The sequence below is a fragment of the Antrostomus carolinensis genome, unplaced genomic scaffold (genome assembly GCF_000700745.2).
Source record: "Antrostomus carolinensis isolate BGI_N321 unplaced genomic scaffold, ASM70074v2 scaffold26172, whole genome shotgun sequence".
Taxonomy (NCBI): domain Eukaryota; kingdom Metazoa; phylum Chordata; class Aves; order Caprimulgiformes; family Caprimulgidae; genus Antrostomus; species Antrostomus carolinensis.
The window spans coordinates 47,442-66,662 of record NW_010300554.1 but is presented as its reverse complement, the minus strand read 5'-3'; the positions used below and the strand labels follow the sequence as shown (position 1 = coordinate 66,662).

Here is a 19,221-nt window from a genome sequence, read left to right as displayed (position 1 = left end):
CTGTTCATTTCACAGGTGGGAAGAGCTGAATGACATGCAACTGTATGAAAAAATGATTTCTTGTGAGATTTCCTGTGTGATTTTTAGTCTGAAGGAGATGATCTTTCCCACAAAATGACAGAGGGGGAGGAACCTGGCAGCTCACAGAGCACTATACCTATGAGACATGCCCGAGCTGTGCAGCAACTTCCCCAAAGGGTCATTTGTTTTCTGCAGTCCTCTTCTGCGCAGACCCAGAAGCGTGGGTGAACTACTTGATAGGATCTCACTGCCCCAAGAGGGAGGTATCAGCAGGCTGGGGGCAGAGAGGGCCAGCAATGGATGCTGTCATGGTGTCATCCTCACTTCCCCAGGCACCCCTCTGGGCTGGTCTCCCACCAGCTCCTTTGCTGGTCCTTGGTGGCATGTCCAGAAGAGAGACTCCTGGATGGGTTTCCCCAAAGGAGTGTGCCTTTCATAAGACTGCTGTGTTTCTAATCCCTTTGTCTGCTGCTGAAATTTAACTTTGAAGTGAGTAGGAAATTTTGAGTTTTCTTTACAAAGGCAATAAGACTAAATAATAATAATAATAATAATAATAAAAAATTGAAGTCCCCTTGAAACAGTATTACATTCCTGTGCTCAGACCAAGTACTCAGTGATCCTACTGCTTTGGTTGGAAAAATTCATTTGTCTGGTGGGAAAAAGGGGGGGGCAATTTTCTGCAGAAGTCAAGAAGATTAATTGAATTACATTAGAGTTACCGCTCATTAAAAACAAACCCTAATCTACAATTTTGACCTGTCTCAGTTTTTAATTCAGTCTCCCATTTGATAATGATTTAATACGTGTTTCTTTTCCACAACTAGACAAAATACTTTCAGAGCTAGAATTAAAAAGTTAGGATTTTTCAAGCAGGTAAGTTGAAATCAAGAGAGATAATTTAGTGAGGGATGTATGTATGGGAGAGTCCTTATTACGCTCTCTAAAGGTTTGAGAAAGCTAATGCTGAAGAAATTTGTAAATGGATCACAGGGATTCTGGATTAAAATGTGCCACAGTTGTGGAGACCCTTGAAGTGATTGCCAGCGTGCCTGCGTGGCTCTGGATACTGAACAGAGAGATTTATGCAGTTCTGCATTGTGTGGCTTTACCAGCCTCTGCCTGTGCTGCCTCAGAGGTCCTTCAACTCCACAGTCAGCAGAGCTTCTGGACTGTCTTTTCTGCATTTAAACCTTTATCATATATTATGCTTTAATTTACATATATTTCATTATACCCCATAGTTTTAATTGCCCTGTGAAAGGAAATGTGAATTTTATTATTTGCTGTAAATTCTGAACATCTTCTTGGTTGATGGGGAGGCTGCATCTTGAGTGAGGGCATTTTGGGCTTTAGATGTCCAAGTATTGTGTGATTTATTCAGTAATTGTGTGGTTTCTATGTAGCCATAGATCTGTTGCACAATGGCTTTAAAAATGATTGTGGTTTGACATTTTGACTAGTGTCTCATTTTAATTGGATCCCTTCAGGGTAGACGAGAGCTGAGGAGCCTTTGGAGCTACTTAGCTCAACATTAATTGGACTTTTACAAAATAAGCTGGGAAATTAAGAGACCCAAATAATTCATTCTAAATTAATTAAAACTATAACTGGAAGGCAACGGTCTGTTTGAGAAGGGGTGTCAGAGCCCAGTGAAAACCTCAAGGCTCGACTCTCAAGGCCCGCTGTGATGGGCATGGAGGGAAGCCAGGGGAGCGGGTGGTGATAGAGGAGGGTTCCCGCTGGGCTGGGCAGCTGCCTGCCCATGCCCTAAACATCCTATCCCATCCCATCCTATCCCATCCCATCCCAGCAGCTCCCCAGCTCCCTGCACCATCTGTCCCTGCTGCTGGGCACGGGGGAGCAGTGGTGGCGGTGGGATTAGGTTGCCCTGCAGTGGGCTCGTGCTTGCACCTGTTCACCTCGCTGCATACTGGATCTTAAATACACCACGAGCTGATGAGACCTCTGATGGTTGCCCTTAAGTGCTGTCTCACTTTAAACTAGAAGCGTTTTTAATGAGCCTTTGTACATGGCTTTCTGTTAGGTCTGAATGACAACGTTTTGGTCTCTTTGTTTTATGTCTGCACAGGCTAGGGAATCACAACTGTGTTTTGCAAATACTTGATTGCTGGGCAAGTTACCTAAGGAGTAAAATTACTTGCCATCTTACTTCATTGTGGTTTTTTTAAATTATGTTTAATGTTCAGTTAGAGCTTTGTGGGCTGTAACCAGTGTCATAAGAGTTACCGCTTCTCTGTGAAAGACACACACCATGGTGGATATCATTCCTATCACTCCCCTGTTCCTATTCTGGGTCAGAACTATGCAAGGTGAGTTGCAAGCTGAATTTTGGTCTGTGTTGTATCAGAGGAGGTAAACTACTAAATTATGGGGATTGGGTGAAAGAGACTTCTTTTTTTTTTTTTTTTTTTTTTTTTTTTGGTGACAGCCAAGCTAACAAGGCAACGTTTTTATTGTTTTGCTTTCAAATGGGAACAAAAAAGGTCTTGCTGACAGTGCTGGGATTAGCTCCACGTATCTGAAATCAGCAATTAGTTACTACTTTGGATAGTCTTGTTACCATACAGCCGATGTAATTAAAACTTTAATTTATCCTGTAAATGCTTATTATTTCCACTCAACAGCTGAACTGCACAGGGCCTTGAGCAATGCTGCAGAGCGGATTCTGAACAGGAGCCAGCCTGCAAAGCCACTTTCTGTCTGCACTGAATTTGACGCACAGCTGGGGTCCTGCCTCCTACATGTGCTGGGGTGGGGATGCTATAGAAGGCTTGGTCACTTCCTTGACATTATGTCCTGTTTGCTTCAACAAGAAGTTGGGACCATGCTCTGGTTCCTGATAACATGTGGGCTGCTCCTGTCCAGAGCAGAGGCTGCAGTGGCTCCCTCTGCCTGACTGGAAGTGGGGACACTGTTTCAGTGTACCCCATCGGCAACTTTTCTTCCAGCTAAAATGAAAGGTTTTATCAAGCTTAATGTTTACGTCACGGACTCTAAGAAAATGACAGAATAACTCCCCTAAGCTGTCACTGATATAAGAGTAAGGTTACAACCCCACCTTTGACTGATTAGAATTAATAACAGAGTTGATGCCACCTCCAGATTCATTACTCTTGAAAAGTTGCCCTGTGCAGTTTTTTTGAGGTTACAGTTTGTTCATGCTGTCTACTGCTATTTAGGCTTATGCTTTGCACTGTCTTACAGTGCTACGAGGGTTTGGTGTGGTGACATAGGGTGACTTGATGCATTTCCTCGCAACACACTTAATTTAAGATTTCATTGTAGCTTACACAATAATATGTTGTGTCATGCACTCTTAGCATAATATTATTCCACTTTATCATGGGAGCTGTCAAAAATAAAATGCTGTAAAAAAGTCAGGGGAAAAATTTTTTATTTTTGGAATCAAAAATTTTTGGTTCCAAAATCACGGCATCAAATACATGTTTGGGCTGAAATACAGTGGTTTTCATCTCTAGGTCAGCCTACTGCAGGTTACACACAGTGATCAGCCTCATTCAGCTTTTGTTTTACTTGAGGTGGTCTTTATTACAACAGGATTTTTTATTTTCAAATTCCATTCCTGTGTTTATAAAAAGGACTCTGAAATGAAAGGGGTAAGAATTATGGCCTGTTACTGACTGCATCTTTTTGGCTGACAGCCACAATGTCAAGCCGATTTCGAGGTTCAGTGTTTTCCTGTTGGCACTGAGCAGAACGAGGTAGACTTACTGCTGCACAAAATTGAATGGGATATCCCACAAAACCGGCCTGATTTCAATCATTGCAAGGGAAGTTTGCTTCACAGTTCAGCCTGGAGTAAGACCTCAGTAGCAGAGGACTCCAGTGTGCACAGAAAATAGTGGTGTGCCCATTTCTGAGGTGAGTGGAGCTTCACTCATGAACAGGAGTACAGAATTTGGTCTGGGGTCTCCAGCTGGGAGCTGAGACTTCCATGTGCACATGCAATGCTCCTATTATATTGCTTTCACCCTGTTTTTATTCTCATAACATCCTTTGCTGAGGTATCACTGTAGAGGTTTTGATCTACCTCATCAAGACATTCATTTGTATCATAAAAACTTTTTAAAATCAAAACCAAACGTAGGGAATTGTCTGCTCCTTGAGATTAATTCCGACAGCCTCTGTGTCTGTGCTCATAATGAAACTGTTTTGTTGTAGGAATTATGAAGAAGGGGGAGGTCCTAACTCATATTGTTAGAGCTGACTTTTGTACCTTACCTAGGGCAAGGGTGACAAGATGGGTGAATTTTTTTTCAACACTGTGATATTGGCACTAATAGTGAGGTAATGAGATGAATGTGCACCTAGTGTCTGAAACTCCAATATGGTGCTCAAAAAAGCTACAGTAACTTTCTAGGTTTGTATCTGAGCATTGCTTCTGTGTTCATTAAGTATCACCAAGCAGCATCCTAAAAGGCAGAGAGACAATCTCTGCATGGATGACCTTTTGGTCTCAAATATATTTGCTGCAAGATTTGTCAGTCTGCTATTTTTAGATGTTAAGGAGAATGAGAAAGCAATGTGCGCTATTAAAAACAAGCGAAAGGCTAGGAGTCAAGAACTCCTGATTGATATCCTGGTTCTCCTGCAGACATTGTGTGGGCTTTGGCAAATTACCCAGCTTTGCTGGTGCTGTTTTATTGGTGTGCCACAAGGGACATACTGAGATTTAAAGGCAGTAGATGTGCTTGCAGTACATTCTCTTCCTCATCTAGAATTTTGCTGTCAAATTTGTACTAAACAATTCTCCCTGGTGTGAAAACGATTGCCTCAAAAAAGGATAGAGATTTAGAATAAAATTCCTATAGTGCCAGCTTGTTATTGTCAGAAACATTCCATATTAGTTAATTGGTTTACTTTAATCAAGCTAAAAAAAAAAAAAAAAAGAAAAAAAAGAAAAAAAATCATGTACCCTGAATTAACCACTTTTTGTAAAGCCCAAAGCATCAGTTGTCATTGCTGGAAAATATTGCAAATACCACACTCTGGTAAGATATATTCCTGCCTCCTTTTTTGCATTTAGGTACACCTGACAAGAAATCAGTGTTTTTTTCATTTTTGTTTGAGTAAAAAACCACCATAAATACATATAACCTCTCATTCAGAGCTAGCAAAGGGAAACTCCCGGGGTTCTGATAACCTGATTCAGAACACACCTGGAAATTGGATGCTTATCTCATCCTGAGCAATGTCTAAAGCTCTTGAAAGAAGTAAAAACTGAAGAGGTGCCTGCGAGCGTTTTAAGGTATCTTTACTTCAGCATGCCTGGGAATTATGTTGTGGGTTATGAATGGGGTGTGTGTCTTCTCCACATCCCAGCTACATCACAGCATGGGCAGTCTCGGGTCTGGTGCAGGAATTGGAAAGAGGAGTGTGCACATGAGAGGAAGAGGAGGGGGGCCGATGTTTTTTCCTATAAGAATATAAGGCATTAAATTTCATTGAGGGTTTTTTGTTTGTTTCTTTTCTTTTTCCTTTTTAATATTAAAACTGGTGCTTTTTTTCCCCTCTGTAAATGATTTGAGTAATTTAGTATTTCTATTTTCATATTTCTTATTTAATCAGACCAAGAAGCTGATCACTATATTTGAAATTTTATAGCTTTGATCTAATGCCATCTGTGAATTCTGATCAGAGGTCTTTGTGGTAGCTGCTGTCTTTGTCTCGGAGCTGATGACAGGACCAGGGACAAGCTCCACATCAGAAAATGCAAGTTGCCAGGGAGTGGGCTGGAGCAGCTGGCCTGACCACGAACAACAGTAATAAAATCACATCCCCCATGGAAGAAGGTGTATATTATTAGGTCATGTTTGCACAAGAGGTGAATATGCATAGGAAATTGAGCTGATGAGAAGCCATAATTTGAAGTCAGTGGGACTTCCTGACACTCCAAGATCTATTTCTTTCTAAACAAGATGAAAACAAATAATAAGTGTAAAAAAATGGAATTGATATTAAGCTAAATTCTAAACAAAGTCTAACTTGGATCAGCCAGTGTTCTGTTTTCATTCGGACTTCTTCAAGTGTGATATATTTCATAATGCAGCATCTAAATTAGAAAAAGATGGCCATGTTTTAGTCTTTTTCAAAATATTAAAAAAAAGTGCACAATTTTTTTCCTCTAGTAGGAGATTTCAATGCCAGTGAAATTATATTTTCCAATGAAGACCTGCTGATTTAGAAATGTTTGATTTACTTGGTTAATATTTCTCCTATCAGGAATTGAGTATTTTTTGCCTAATTGCTTGCTTTCTGACGGCATGTAGCTTAGTCTGAGAAATGGTACATGAGAAGGCAGAAAAGCTTGTCTGATTCAATCTCAAATGTGCTGCCACTTTTAGCTAACAGTACCATATGCATTCTCAATAAACAGCTTCTCAAAGAGACAGTACAATTACTATTCAGCCAATATTTAACCTTCATTTAGCCTTATATTCAGGCCATGCCTCGCAAATCAAGCTGCCTGATGTGTATGAATTTTAATCATTTTTTCAGCTGTGCTTTTTCAAATGGATGATGATTACATTTTTCTGTCGACTAAATCTGTGAAATTTAATATATCAAATAATGCAGTGTCTGACCAGAGAGAGAAGCTTGTTCCAGAATTAGCACTCGGAGTCCTTGGAAACGAGAGACTCAATTCAGTGGAGCTGGAACATGAAGTACCAGGATTTTGTACCCTACTCTGTCTTTGACTCTTGGGATACATTTATAGATACGGTAGTTTCTCAGACATCGAATCAGCACCATGAAAATGCTTCATTTCTCCTAGCAGGTACCCACCACAGGAGGATACAGGGGAATTTTGTTTAGAAGAAGCTGCAGTACATGTTTTTATCTACAGTGGCTCTGCCTTCAAAATACAAAGTGCTGAGTAAGCAGAAGAACTGTCCCAAGCTTTTAAAAATATGTTGCTATTAATCCCAGGGATTCCTCCTGAATTTTGGCCTGCAGATGGGACACTCTCCTCTGACGTGGTGCGCCTGCTCCACAACTCCCTGACAAAGAGCTCGGAGCAGGCAGCAGAGGCACTGGGCTCCAGCTGAGCCACATGCTGCTGCCTTGTCGGAGAAAGGTCTTGGTGGGATTTTTCGCTAAGCAGCGCACCCTGATCCACCAGAGCAGAGGTACAGCATGCAGCAGAGAAGATCCTAGGAGGCAGGGGGTGTGGAGAAGACCCCTGGCTGTATGTTAAGGCTAATAGTCCTATTTATGATTTTGGACCTCTCCATCTGTCTTGCTAGGTTGTTTCCATAACAGAGAGGAGGACGAGCCAGCAAGAATCACAGGCTTTGCATGAGTTCTTATTGTCTCCCTATTTCTTTTCCATGGTCATAAGAAACATTGTTTATTCTTACACCAGAGAACCTCAGGAAATATCCAGAGAAGCTGTGGATGCCCCCTCCCTGGATGTGTTCAAGGCTGGCCTGGATGAGGCTTTGAGCAACCTGGTCTAGTGGAAGGTGTCCCTGCTGATGGCAGGGGGGTTGGGACTGGATGATCTTAAGGTTCCTTCCAACCCTGACCATTCTATAATTCTAAATATTCCAGTTTAGTTACTTAAGCATTTGAAAGCACTTAGGGCTCTGTTTGTTTTATGGTCCAGTCACTAGATTCACCACTGCTGGGGAAAAACCTCTCATAAAAGCACCGAGAAAGGAGAGGATGAGAGACACCGAGCTGCACACTGGTATGCAGCCATGCTGTACCACAGCTGGTTTCCTGCAGCATGATCTCAGGCTGAGAGAATGTAAAGGGGGTCCCTTTTTCTCCAGAGACACTGAGACTCCTGCCCTTTCCCTCACCTTTTATGAAGAGGTGGAGGGACACAGGAAAATCTAGTTTTGGATAAAAGAAGGGTGTAGAGGGAGCTGCCTGAACTGCTGCGTTACTCATCCTGGGGAAGAAAGCAGTAAACCATCTCCTGTTCTTCTCTGATCTGCATAAACCCAAACACTAAATGAGATGAACACCTCAGAAACTGGTTCCTCTCTCTCCACTCCTTGCTGGGGAGGCAGAAGATGGGAATGGAAAAGATACAAATCACAGGTAGGAAATGAAGAAAAGAAAATGTGTCCTCTAACACTTCTAAGTTTCACATTTTGATAAAACCCTACGTCTTTTTGAAAACTCCAACTTTGATATGCAGTTTGGGTGGGAACTGCTTCTTCTCCTAGGGGTTCAGGCTAACATTGCAAGATGCAGTGGCTCAGATGTGCCTGCAGCAAGCTTCCCAGGGCAATGCCCATGGATAGCATTAGTAGAGCTGGATGCTCTGCAGATTGCCTGCTCAACTGCTGAGAAAATAGATCCTAAATGCATTTGGCCTTGGAAAGGGGTAGAAGTGTTTTTTATGTGAGAGCTCTTCCAAAATGGCATCCCTTAAGTTGTATACACAGAGAGCCAATCTTTTGTGGAAAAATATAGCTGACTGCTATATTGTTTCTATGCTACTTAATACATGGCACATGCAACCCTCTTGAGGAACATGTACTTGGAACATGTTAGTAACTGAGACTGAGCCTAGAACAAGGCATGTTTGGGCATTGCTGAAATCCCACATTCACATTAATGCCAAGGGATGGCTGAGAGAAAAACCCCTTTAGTTGGAATGATGCCTGCTGTGAAACAAACGTTTTCTGTAATGCCTTCTAACTGCTGCACACTTGCGCTGTCATGACTGCGAGATAAACGTTTAATTAAAATATACCTGTGATTGTTTCACCTCTTACTGTGCAGACGTCTTAAATGTGTAATTTGAATCTGCATGTTTGGATGGCTTTTGTTTTTCTTCTTAAAATGCTACTTACAAAAGAACAGAACATCCGAGGTTTGCTCTATCCTGAACTTTAGTGACTTAGAGCTTTCTATAAAAAATGTCACATTTTGCTGTGGAAATCTTTGTGAACCCAGGATTAAAGACAAAACAGTGTGAACATGCAGCTTGGCATGCTGTAAAATTCAGGAAATAAGGAAGATCACTAGCTTTTTGACAACAAAATCTGTGAATCATCCACAAAGTATTCTGGTGGTTGCTTCTAGGTTTGTGGCTAATGGCATTGCTGAAGCTTGGTTTAGCTGTTGTGAAATTGGAGGAGGAGATGAAAGAGAGTTCAAGATAAAGCACTTGTTTCTGCCAGGCTGATGTTGGTGAGAAGTGATGTTTGGAAATGCAGCACAAATAAAGAGAAGTTATGTTCTATCAAAAATAACTTGGATTTTTGCTAAGCAACAAAACATTTCAGCGGGGGTGCCTGGGCAGTATTGTAACGTTGCCTCCTTTTAGGTGGGCTGGGAAACAAGCTAAATGTTAGTGGGTGGTACTTGATTTTAGAAGAGACAACTTGAAGAAATCAGTTTTGCTAAAGATATCTTAGTTTCAGAGATGATATTTTTGATTTATATTTCACCCAAAAAGAGTCCCAAGAAGACTGGTGTAGACGTGCTCCATAGTTTTCAGAAGAAAACTAAATCCCGAGGGCATCACTGAAACCATCATAGCTGCCATTTGAGAAGGCCAGCTATTACCACATGTCAGCCTACAAAAAAGCAACTGGGCATGGAGATGTGTGAGAGCTGGATCAGTCCAGCTCTGTAGCATTGAATAATAACAGCACAGCTGCTTTCTGGTTCTTTAGCCAAGCAAACAAGCAACCAGCCCTTTCTCTCGGCATTTTGGATGAAGCTCAAATCCTTGAAGGTGTTACCGTTTGGTGACAGTTGTTGGACCTGTGTTTAATTCAGCTGGCAGCTCCTCCTCTCTCTAGTAGCTTAAGCATGGACCTGCCTCTAGCCCCATTCCTGTTCCTCAGACCTGTTGGCAGCCCTTGGGAGGTGGAGAAATTTTTCTCAGCTGTTTTGAAGCATGTCCCTGGTTTTACAAGTGTTCAATGTAAGAGCTAGAGGGGCTTGGTGCTGTGGTCCTGTCTGAGGGACCCCGCACTGTATATGGCTCAGAGGTAACTTACCTGCTCTGGAAGGAGGAGGAGGAGGAATATCTGGGCTAATTTGGCTAGCATTTCAAATGATGATTTTGGATAATAGAACTTATACCCTTTCATTTTCTTAATGGGAGAGAGTTTAAGCAAGCAAATATTTGTTCATGATATTATTTAGTGTGATCGGTCAACTCTTTTATAAAAATCTTTCACAGGGGAACTGTTAAATGTGTTGAGCTTAAGAATTCATCTGTCATAACAATAATCTTTAATTAAAATTTAAATTAGGTTTATTGATTCAGCTATTGTTATCTTTATCATAACAAAAGAATCAGCCAGTCCCTGACTTCATGAAGCTCTGATTTTTGATGAACTTTTGCAGGCCTTCTAGCAGTTATGCAAAGAAAATAATCTACGCTGTTAAAATCCTCCCACGGAATAGCAAGTGGCTTTTGATTTTTTTTTTCTTTTTTTTTTTTTCTAGTTCATAGGATGAGACTTATTAAGCTGATGCTTTCAGGTTAATAATATTGGCTATCTGTCAACTTTAGCAAGATATTTTTGAAATGCAGGACTGAGCAAAAACTGGCTGCCTCAGGGAATGACACGCAAAATCTTTCACTTCTGAAACACTATTTAATATTCAACTTATGTCAAAATTTATATCCATATTTTAGCTACTTGGCATCCTATCTGATAATAGGTGCTATTAATATACCTGCTAGTAGACCAATGACCATTTTAGAAAAAATAATATTTCAGTTGGTTTTAATTGACTTTGGTTTTATTTGAGGTGGTAAGGAAGAAGCTGATTCTGATCTTTAATTACTGCCTAGCATTTAGCAATGAGTTCAATAAAGGAGAACAGCAGCAGTAGAGTTGGGATTTCAGGAAAGCTTCAGTATTACTCTCCTGATATTTCTATTCTGGGAAAAAATAGGAACAAGACATTTCAAGCTCTAGGTTTTTCAATCTAGCACTTTCCTCACTGCCTGAATTCATTTAAAAGGAAAAAAAAAAGAAGCAAAAACCCAGCAAAATATTATTTTGCTCTATTCCATCTTCCATGTGCTGTAAATATTTAAACTGTTTCTGAGAGGAGCATAGACAAATCAATCCGTAAGAATATGTGTCTGATTTTGTCTCAAATATTTCCATCTGGTGATGGAGCAGATAAATTCAGTTTCTTTGACAGATGCACCTCATTTATGGAAAGAACAAAGAGTCATTAGGACTTTTTAGTACCCCAAAATTCTCTTTAGTTTAACAATATCTCAGCTGGTGAGAAAAAATAGTTGTTTTAATAAGGAAAAAATAATGAACTTGAGAAGAGATGGCTAGGTATGCCATAAGCTGTCTGAGGAAGCAAGGAAAAGAGGATGCTCACAACTCAAAGCTGCACACTTCCCAGAGGAGAGGTATCTGAGACAGTGCAGAGGAGTCCTGAAATAAAATGACCGGGCTTTTGAAGCAAGAAACACTGTGTATAAAAGCCTGAATAATGTTGTCTGTTGTTCCTGAGGATGGGCTTGGTGTTTGGCAAAGATGTTAATCTTTTTCTCCCGGAAAAAGAGTCACAAAGCACTTGTTTGGCAAAGGAGTATTCATCTCAGGGTGTTGTGGTGCTGGATGAAAGCTGGGTGGGTACACGGGGCATGAGCTGTTCCAGTCCTCTCTGGCCCTGGGTACTTGAGGGCTTTCAGCTTTACTGGTGTGGGTTGTTTCATTCCTCTGTATCAGTCATGAGGTGGCACTCTTCTACCAGAAGAGAGAGCTTACAAAGATTTTGGACTGTGCTTCTATTTAAACTAAGAAAAAAGAACCTATGCCAGGAAGTTATTGTTGAGAGATTATTGCAAAAGTTACTTTTGAAGTATCTGGGCAGGCCGGCAGATCAGACGGCACCAGGATGCTGTGTGTTTGTGGCAGGAATGTAGTATTTGAAGAAGACACCTTGCTGAACTCTCCTTGAGCTAGAGATTAGTAGCTTACTTGATTTTCTTCCCACTCCTATACAGATTTGAGGTATTTCTGTACACCAGCTGCAGACTATATTCTTCTTCATGACAAGCACAATTACACAGTCTCAGCTTTTATTACTGCTGCCAGACCACTGCTAATTTGGAGCACTTTGTTGATATATGCTTGGTACAATAAGCACTTGGCTAAAACTGGACATCCTTCACTCTGATGACATCCTGCCTCTCAGAGAATAAATTAGACCGGGCTCCCAGTTTCAGAGGCAAAAAAGGGGGGAAAAGATAAACCCAGGCACTTCTGGCCAAAGGGCTGTCTCTAACACTGCACAAGAGTGTTTAACATGAAGTTTTAAAAAATGTATGCCACAGCAAATGGAAAGCACAGTACCAGATTCTAGCCTCAGTCAACAGCAGTTCAATCCAGGAGCATGTTCCATCAGGATGCAGCTATTCCAGACTGTGGGCTTGACTCAGACCTCCACAGTTTTACACCTCCACGGGATCCTTGCTAAGTCCCAAGCAATCTAGCAGATGTCTGCTTGTGAGGCAGCATCCTCTGGCTCCTGCTGTGTTCCTAAGGCATGCTTGACCTCCAGAATGGGAAAGAAAAATAAAATTTGGCATGCTTTCTTTAAAAGTTTGCTGAACCCTTCTCTCCTTCATGCTTGCAGTGAACCAGGCTTGGGTAGCAGGAAGCTCAGGGATGGCTTTAAAGCTATCTGTGCTTCATTCAAACAGTGTAAATCACAACATCTGGGAGGGAAAATGCAAGAGTTAGGAGATAAGGCAGGCTGACAAAGGGGATGTAAGTTTGAAAGGAATTGAAGAAGGCATCAGAAAAATGCCGAATCTAAGCAGCTCTCTGCCATGCAGCAAGCCTTTCTCTCTCCTCCTACTACAACAGAAGTTTTCCTTGGCTGCCAAATGAAATTCACTGCCACTGCCTTCACTTTGTATTTTCTCTAGGCAAACATATATATATATATATATTTTTTTTTTTTTTTCCAGAGAGATGAAAGAAGCAAAAACTCTGCACAAGGCACTTTATTATCTAACTAAACCTGGGAAGTGTTCCTGGGGCAGCTGACCTTAATAGGGCCACCTTGGCTTCTTCCCCTTGTTTCTTTCAGCCCAGCTGAGGATCTGGGCCCTGATGTGGGTAGGTGTTCATCACCCCTCCAAGGCTGAACTCCTGCCTGGCTAATCTGAGATCAGTGCAGGCAGAGCTGCCTTGAAGGATGAAGACTCCTTTTTCTTTAAAGTATCTGCATTCCAAAAAGCCCAAACCCTGACATTACATGTTGCTTTAAGAAGCAACCACAGAACCGGCAGGTGCTGGCTTCTATGTGCATAAAACATTAGATGCTATTCACTCGGTACATCCTGGATTATTTGTTTCTTGTGTTTCCTATCAATTTTTAAATTACATTTTATTCTGATTTTGCTGGAAATGGAGAATAATGCAAATACAACAATACAAGCGTAGAATGTATTATGCCAATAAGTTTGCATCAGAACTCAGAAGCTCAGCAGTTAATAAATTACTGAGGCTTGGAAAAGATAGTGCTAGTAATATTTGGCTCTTCTTTCCTGTGACCTTTAATCTGAAAGTCTAAAAGGAAGAGAAATATTGTTATATTTGTTTTACCAATGGGGAAATTGAGGCAGAGAATGGTGGGAGAGGGCCTTGCCCTGAGGCCTCATAGAAGATGTGTATCAAAGAAATGCTACTGTGGTGAGGATACGTGTAGTATTTTGATAGTCATTTGGGGGCATGCTGGCTATCTGCTGTCCTTTAATGTGAGCCAGGAGGATTTTTTGGCCTACAGCACTGATGCAGTTTTCATGGAGAGCTAATGTTTTGGAACAGCATTTTTTTCAGATCCTGTTATTTCAACACAAGGCAAGCTGCTGCTCATTACCAGGGTCTCAGCAGAGCTCAAAACCTTTTCTAAGATCATTTCTCTCTTTGCTTTAAGCAGAGCAGGGTATGGATGACAAAACTGGAAAGCTTGTTTTGGGAACAGAAGGCAGATGAGATGGATCACATCATGGAACGTGAACACATTTTTCTGGAGGAATTTGTGCTTCCTCAGCCTGTCCTGTTGCCTGCACAGTGGAGTTCTCCCCTTCTTTTAATTGCAAATGAAAAATGTCTGCTTTCAAATAACAGAGATTTTACTCGTGTGTACTGTGATAACATGAGGCTGTGGTACATGCACACACACGGAGATACAAAGAGGTATACAGAGATACTGAGGTCAGTGATTTTGCTGTTCTCCTATACCCAAAATAACAAATCCTTAATGTGTGAGCTTTGTATATGCTCAGTCCCTTCAAATGCTTAATGAGATATAGGTTGATTATCACCAAACAAAAATTACTTCTGTCGTATGAGTGGGGGGAGAAGAGAAATTAATAGGCAGCAGTGAGAAAACAATTAACAGACTTCAGAGAGGCACTGGGACAGTTAAGATGTTACAAGAAAATAACTGGGAAATGATGGATAGATCAGACTACTATAAGCATACGGTGAAACTGAACAGCAAATCACCACAAAATACTGTGGTATGATGGGATTAAATCAGTGAACACAGAGTGAAGCTCTGTTGCACTATCACAGTGCAGAAATGTTTGGGTTTTACATTTTTGTGAAAGTTTAATGGCGTTTTCTCTCTCCTCCCCCTCCTGCCCTGCCCCTTCCAAAAACATTTGTAGTGCACAAAGCTTCAATTGATTTCTAATTTGGGAAAATGCTATGCAAAAACTCATAATTCTCTTTTCTGCACAGTTTACCAGGGTAGTATTACACATTTTGGCTGCAAGAAAGACCTGTAATAAATGATAGCTCTTTCAGCCTGTTGGCAGCATACAGTCCAGCCATCAGTCTCGTAAATGTTCCCATAACCATTGAAAAGTTGAAATAATTTGGAACTGTGGTTTAACACATTATTAATCACAGAGCAAAGGGTTTTCTCTGATTTCACCAGGCATACTATTGTAAAAAACCCTATGATCCTCTCAGATGCCAGCACAGGGATAAAAGCACAGCTAATCATGTGCTGCTCCCATGACTGAATACAGGCTTCAAGCCCAGTATTTCAGGGAGCACTTCTTGAAGTTTGGTCAACTGTGAAGACTTTAATTTAACAAATCCCTTTGTGAGCTTGGCCAGGTTGTTTGTGTGTTGATGCATATGTGTGTGTCTGTGAGTGAAGGAGAAGCTGATTAATATCTCATTCACTTTCCTGACTGATAATGGGAAAGAGAAATGTGGTAAGGTCCCCTCATGAACTGACTGCTCTAGCTATGATGTGTGCCTTTTTAGGCCAACCAGTTATCCCATTTCTACAGGCTTTCAACCAGCCAGCTGATGGGTCCAAAGCCAATGACGAGGTGATGGCCCAGTCCAAGGTTCACAAAAGTCAAAAGTATCTTCTTGCTGCATTTCTTGGCTTTTGAAGGGAGCAGTTTAAGTCTGCATGAGAGTGGGTTGCAACAGTCTCTATAGGAATGGAGTTGCTCTTCAGGATCCCTTACCTTTGGAGAATTTCTCCAGTTTTTTGTGTGACTGCTGAATCACATGAATGTTTCTGAATCCAAGTATGGTAACACACATGGAGTGACAATAAAGGAGCGTGTTCAAAGGAAATCATCCCAAGGTAAGGAGGATGTAATGACTTGGGTTACTCATATCTAAAAGATATAATTCAGCTTCACGAACTCTGAAATACCTAGGCCAATACCACAACAGATTTCCACTATGTACGATGCCACATTAAAGCCAGATCAGGCTGGCCTGCTGCTGTTTGGGTTATTGTTCTATCTTGAACTAAACTGCTGTGAACAAATATCTCAAAAGAAGCAGCACAATCAGAGCCCTGCCACTGCAAAACTCCTGAAAAATAATGTAGCTCACAGCTCTGTTGCTAACAGGAGAAAGATGGAGATTAACATGGTAGCTACAGAAGAAAATTCACTTTGCAGCCTTTTTACACTGTCATATATAAGAGAGAAAGCTACAAGTATAACTGATGAGGTATGATGCTTCAGAGGAGGACAGTGGATTTGCAGGAAGCTTTGAACATCTTGTTTTCCCACAAGTGCTGCCATCTCTCTTGGTAAGCTCATTTTAAAAGTTAATGGACTAGATTCTTCGATGTGCTAATGCTGCATCGTACTGCTTCAGTGGTGCAAAAAACCACTAAAGCAATCTCCTTCTGTTGCTGGAGGTTTTCCTGTAGCCCAGGGAACCGCCGGGCAATACAGGTCAGTGAAAGAATCCTCTGTAAGCCCTGATACATCTGGAGCAAAGACTTCTGGGGAAGAAGTGAGATGAAAGGAGTAACCATACACCCAGATTTGACTGACTACTGCTTCAGGGCTGTAGGCTGACAGCAAAAATAATTTTACAAGCTACTGATAGAGCAAATATTCCCAAGACTGGAAGAGCATTGAAAGACACCAAGTGGTGTTCTGCATTGCCACCGCTCCTCCACTCAATCAGTAGATGTGAAACCCTGTTACTTTTGACTGCATACTTGGCAAAAGGTGTGAAAAAGTGAGGGATAAATGATTCCTTGCAACTCGTTTCCTCCACTGTGCTGACTAAACAGTCAATTCCCTTTTGTTGTGTGAGTTACACCTACGGGCACGTGGCTATGGTCAGTGCATACTGCATGGAGTTAGGCACTGGCTGCTCTGGGACCTGAGAGGGGATGCTGACCCAGCAGGGCACTGTCATATCCACTGTGCTGTCAAAGAGGAGTCTAAATTAAAGGCCAGTGCTGTGGGTTGCACCATCTACCCACATCCTTCAATGCACTCACTAACTTCATACTTACATAATCCAAACAAGGGGACTGGAAGGTTTTGTAGATACCCTGGAAAACTGCAGGCTGCAGGAGCTTTGGAGTCCTTTTAAAAAGCACTAACTGTGACAATGTTTGTCAGAAAGTAAAGGCTGTCAGGAAGCAGTAACAACTTTAGCTGTCCAATTTTAACCTGTTGTTTTAAGTCAGTCTGACTCCAAGCCAGGGAGAGACACTGAAAGAGAGACTGACTGCACAGAGAGAGGCCCGAGCCCCACTCTCTGTTTGCCTCACCCTTCTGATGAGAATACAAGTCCACAGTAAATCAACATGAGCAGGGCATCTAAAAAAGGAAACAGCAGTGAATAGGCAATCAGACTGGTCACTGTTACAACTTGATACCATCATATAGCGGTAGTTTAAGCTTTCTGCTGCTTAATTCTGTCATCATCCAAGAATCTATCCAGGCTTCCTGCTCTTCCAATTCAGACTGGTTGTTTTCTACACAAGAGCTTGAGGTTATTGTTGCTGTTTTTTAGTTGAAGAAATGATCTTGTTGGAATTGGTCTGAAACCAGAGATGTAAACAGGTCTTAGAGTGCTGATGATTCTCCATTGCAGGCAAATGGACTGACTTTGGGCCTAAACAGTCCTTATTCATCTCCAACCTGGGCAATGCAATGCAGCTCAGCAGACCATAAAACTGCGGGTCCAATCCATGCCAAACACCGAAGCACCTCCAGAGACACATCTTACCTGTCATTTGATCTCTATAGCAAGAACAAAACCTGTGGTTATTTTCAGAATGCTCATTACCTGACACCAGAATAACTGTGAACTGTTTCCATCTTGGGTAAGGATGGTCAAAATGGAACTTTTCTGTTTTTACAGCAGCAAGAGACTGAGAAACAAACTCCAATGACAACTGTAACTCAGTAGTTTTCATCTGTGGTGCCACACAGGCATTTTTGACTTTTTCTTTTGAATACAAACACAGAATAACATGGATCAAAGATAAAAAAGAACTAGTCAGCACATCTGACACAAGCTTCTCCTGATGCAAAGAGGCTATGGACCACTTCTGATACATTTCAATTATGCTGCATAAAGTGTTCAGACACTGCAGCAGCAGTGATCTGTCTGATAATGGGACAAAAAGAAGCTCTCTGGGTAGACAGTAATGAGACCAACAGGGAACAGTTCTTCCTGGGAAAAGCATCATTTACAAAAGGAGTGTTGTTTCTTGGGGCAGTCAGGAAGGGGCTGTGGGAAAGGATACAACACTGAGAAATTGGAAATATAGAATAGCAACCTGAATGCTATTAGGGCCACAAAAGATGATTAGGGGCCTGGAGCATCTCCCATATGAGGAAAGGCTGAGAGAGCTGGGACTCCTCAGCCTGGAGAAGAGAAGACTGAGAGGGGATCTTATCAATGTCTACAAATACTTGAAGTGTGGGGGCCAAATGGATGGGGCCAGGCTCTTTTCAGCAGTACCCAGTGACAGGACAAGGGGCAATGGACAAAAACTGGAACACCGAAAGTTCCACACAGACTTAAGGAAAAGCTTCTTTACTATAAGGGTGACAGAGCACTGGAATAAGCTGCCCAGAGAGGCTGTGGAGTCTCCATCTTTGGAGATGTTCAAAACCCGCCTGGATGCAGCCCTGTGCAACCTGGTGTAGAGAACCTGCTTTAGCAGGGATGTTGGACTAGATGATCTCCTGATGTCCCTTCCAACCTCTATGACTCTGTGATTCTGTGAGTGGTCAAGAACATCTTTTCTTTTCCCCCAGTACATGAACTGGGGGCAAGACAAAAGTGCAGGTCTGAATTTTTCTTCTCTGTTCTTATTGTGCCAGGTGTGAGGAAGCAGAGGGTCAATCAGCTGGGCCACCCATGAGTGGAATGGATGGCTCAGTGGGACAAGCCCTCAGGGGTCATGACCATCTAAGCAGGTGGAGCTGAGGGCTGATTCTTTGTTTTGCAATAGACTTTGATACTCTAGAGGGAACAAAATCTCTAGGCTAACTCAAAGACTGCTGCCAACCCACTCCCATGCTGCACTTCCCTGAAGATCTCCCATGGAGAGGCAGCACAGATCGCATCCAGGCTGAACAAAAATGCTGTGTGATGGAAAACTGAAGCTGTAGAGAAGTGGCTGGCATAGGAGCAGACATGCCCCTTCTGCCTTATATGTTAGTACAGGTTCACAACGTGTCACAGAGAACATGAGAAAGATGATTTTATTTCAGAAAATGTTAGTCCCAAATCTCAGTGTTTTATGGCAACATGGAAAGGCGTAACTGTAAGTTTGTACCTGTGGGTCTTCAGCACCAAAACTCAACCTAGAATGTGAATAACAATGGCTGGAGACATTTTAAACTGTGCACATCAATGTGAGCTATAGTTTCACACGTTCAGC

The 19,221-nt window shown here is 41.8% G+C and overlaps 1 protein-coding gene across 1 annotated transcript in view; it reads right to left on the bottom strand.

Annotated features, from left to right (window-relative positions):
• Window positions 1–19,221, bottom strand: part of LOC104521244 (potassium inwardly rectifying channel subfamily J member 6) — a 41,311-nt gene that overhangs the window by 2,053 nt on the left and 20,037 nt on the right. The window lies entirely within an intron of this gene.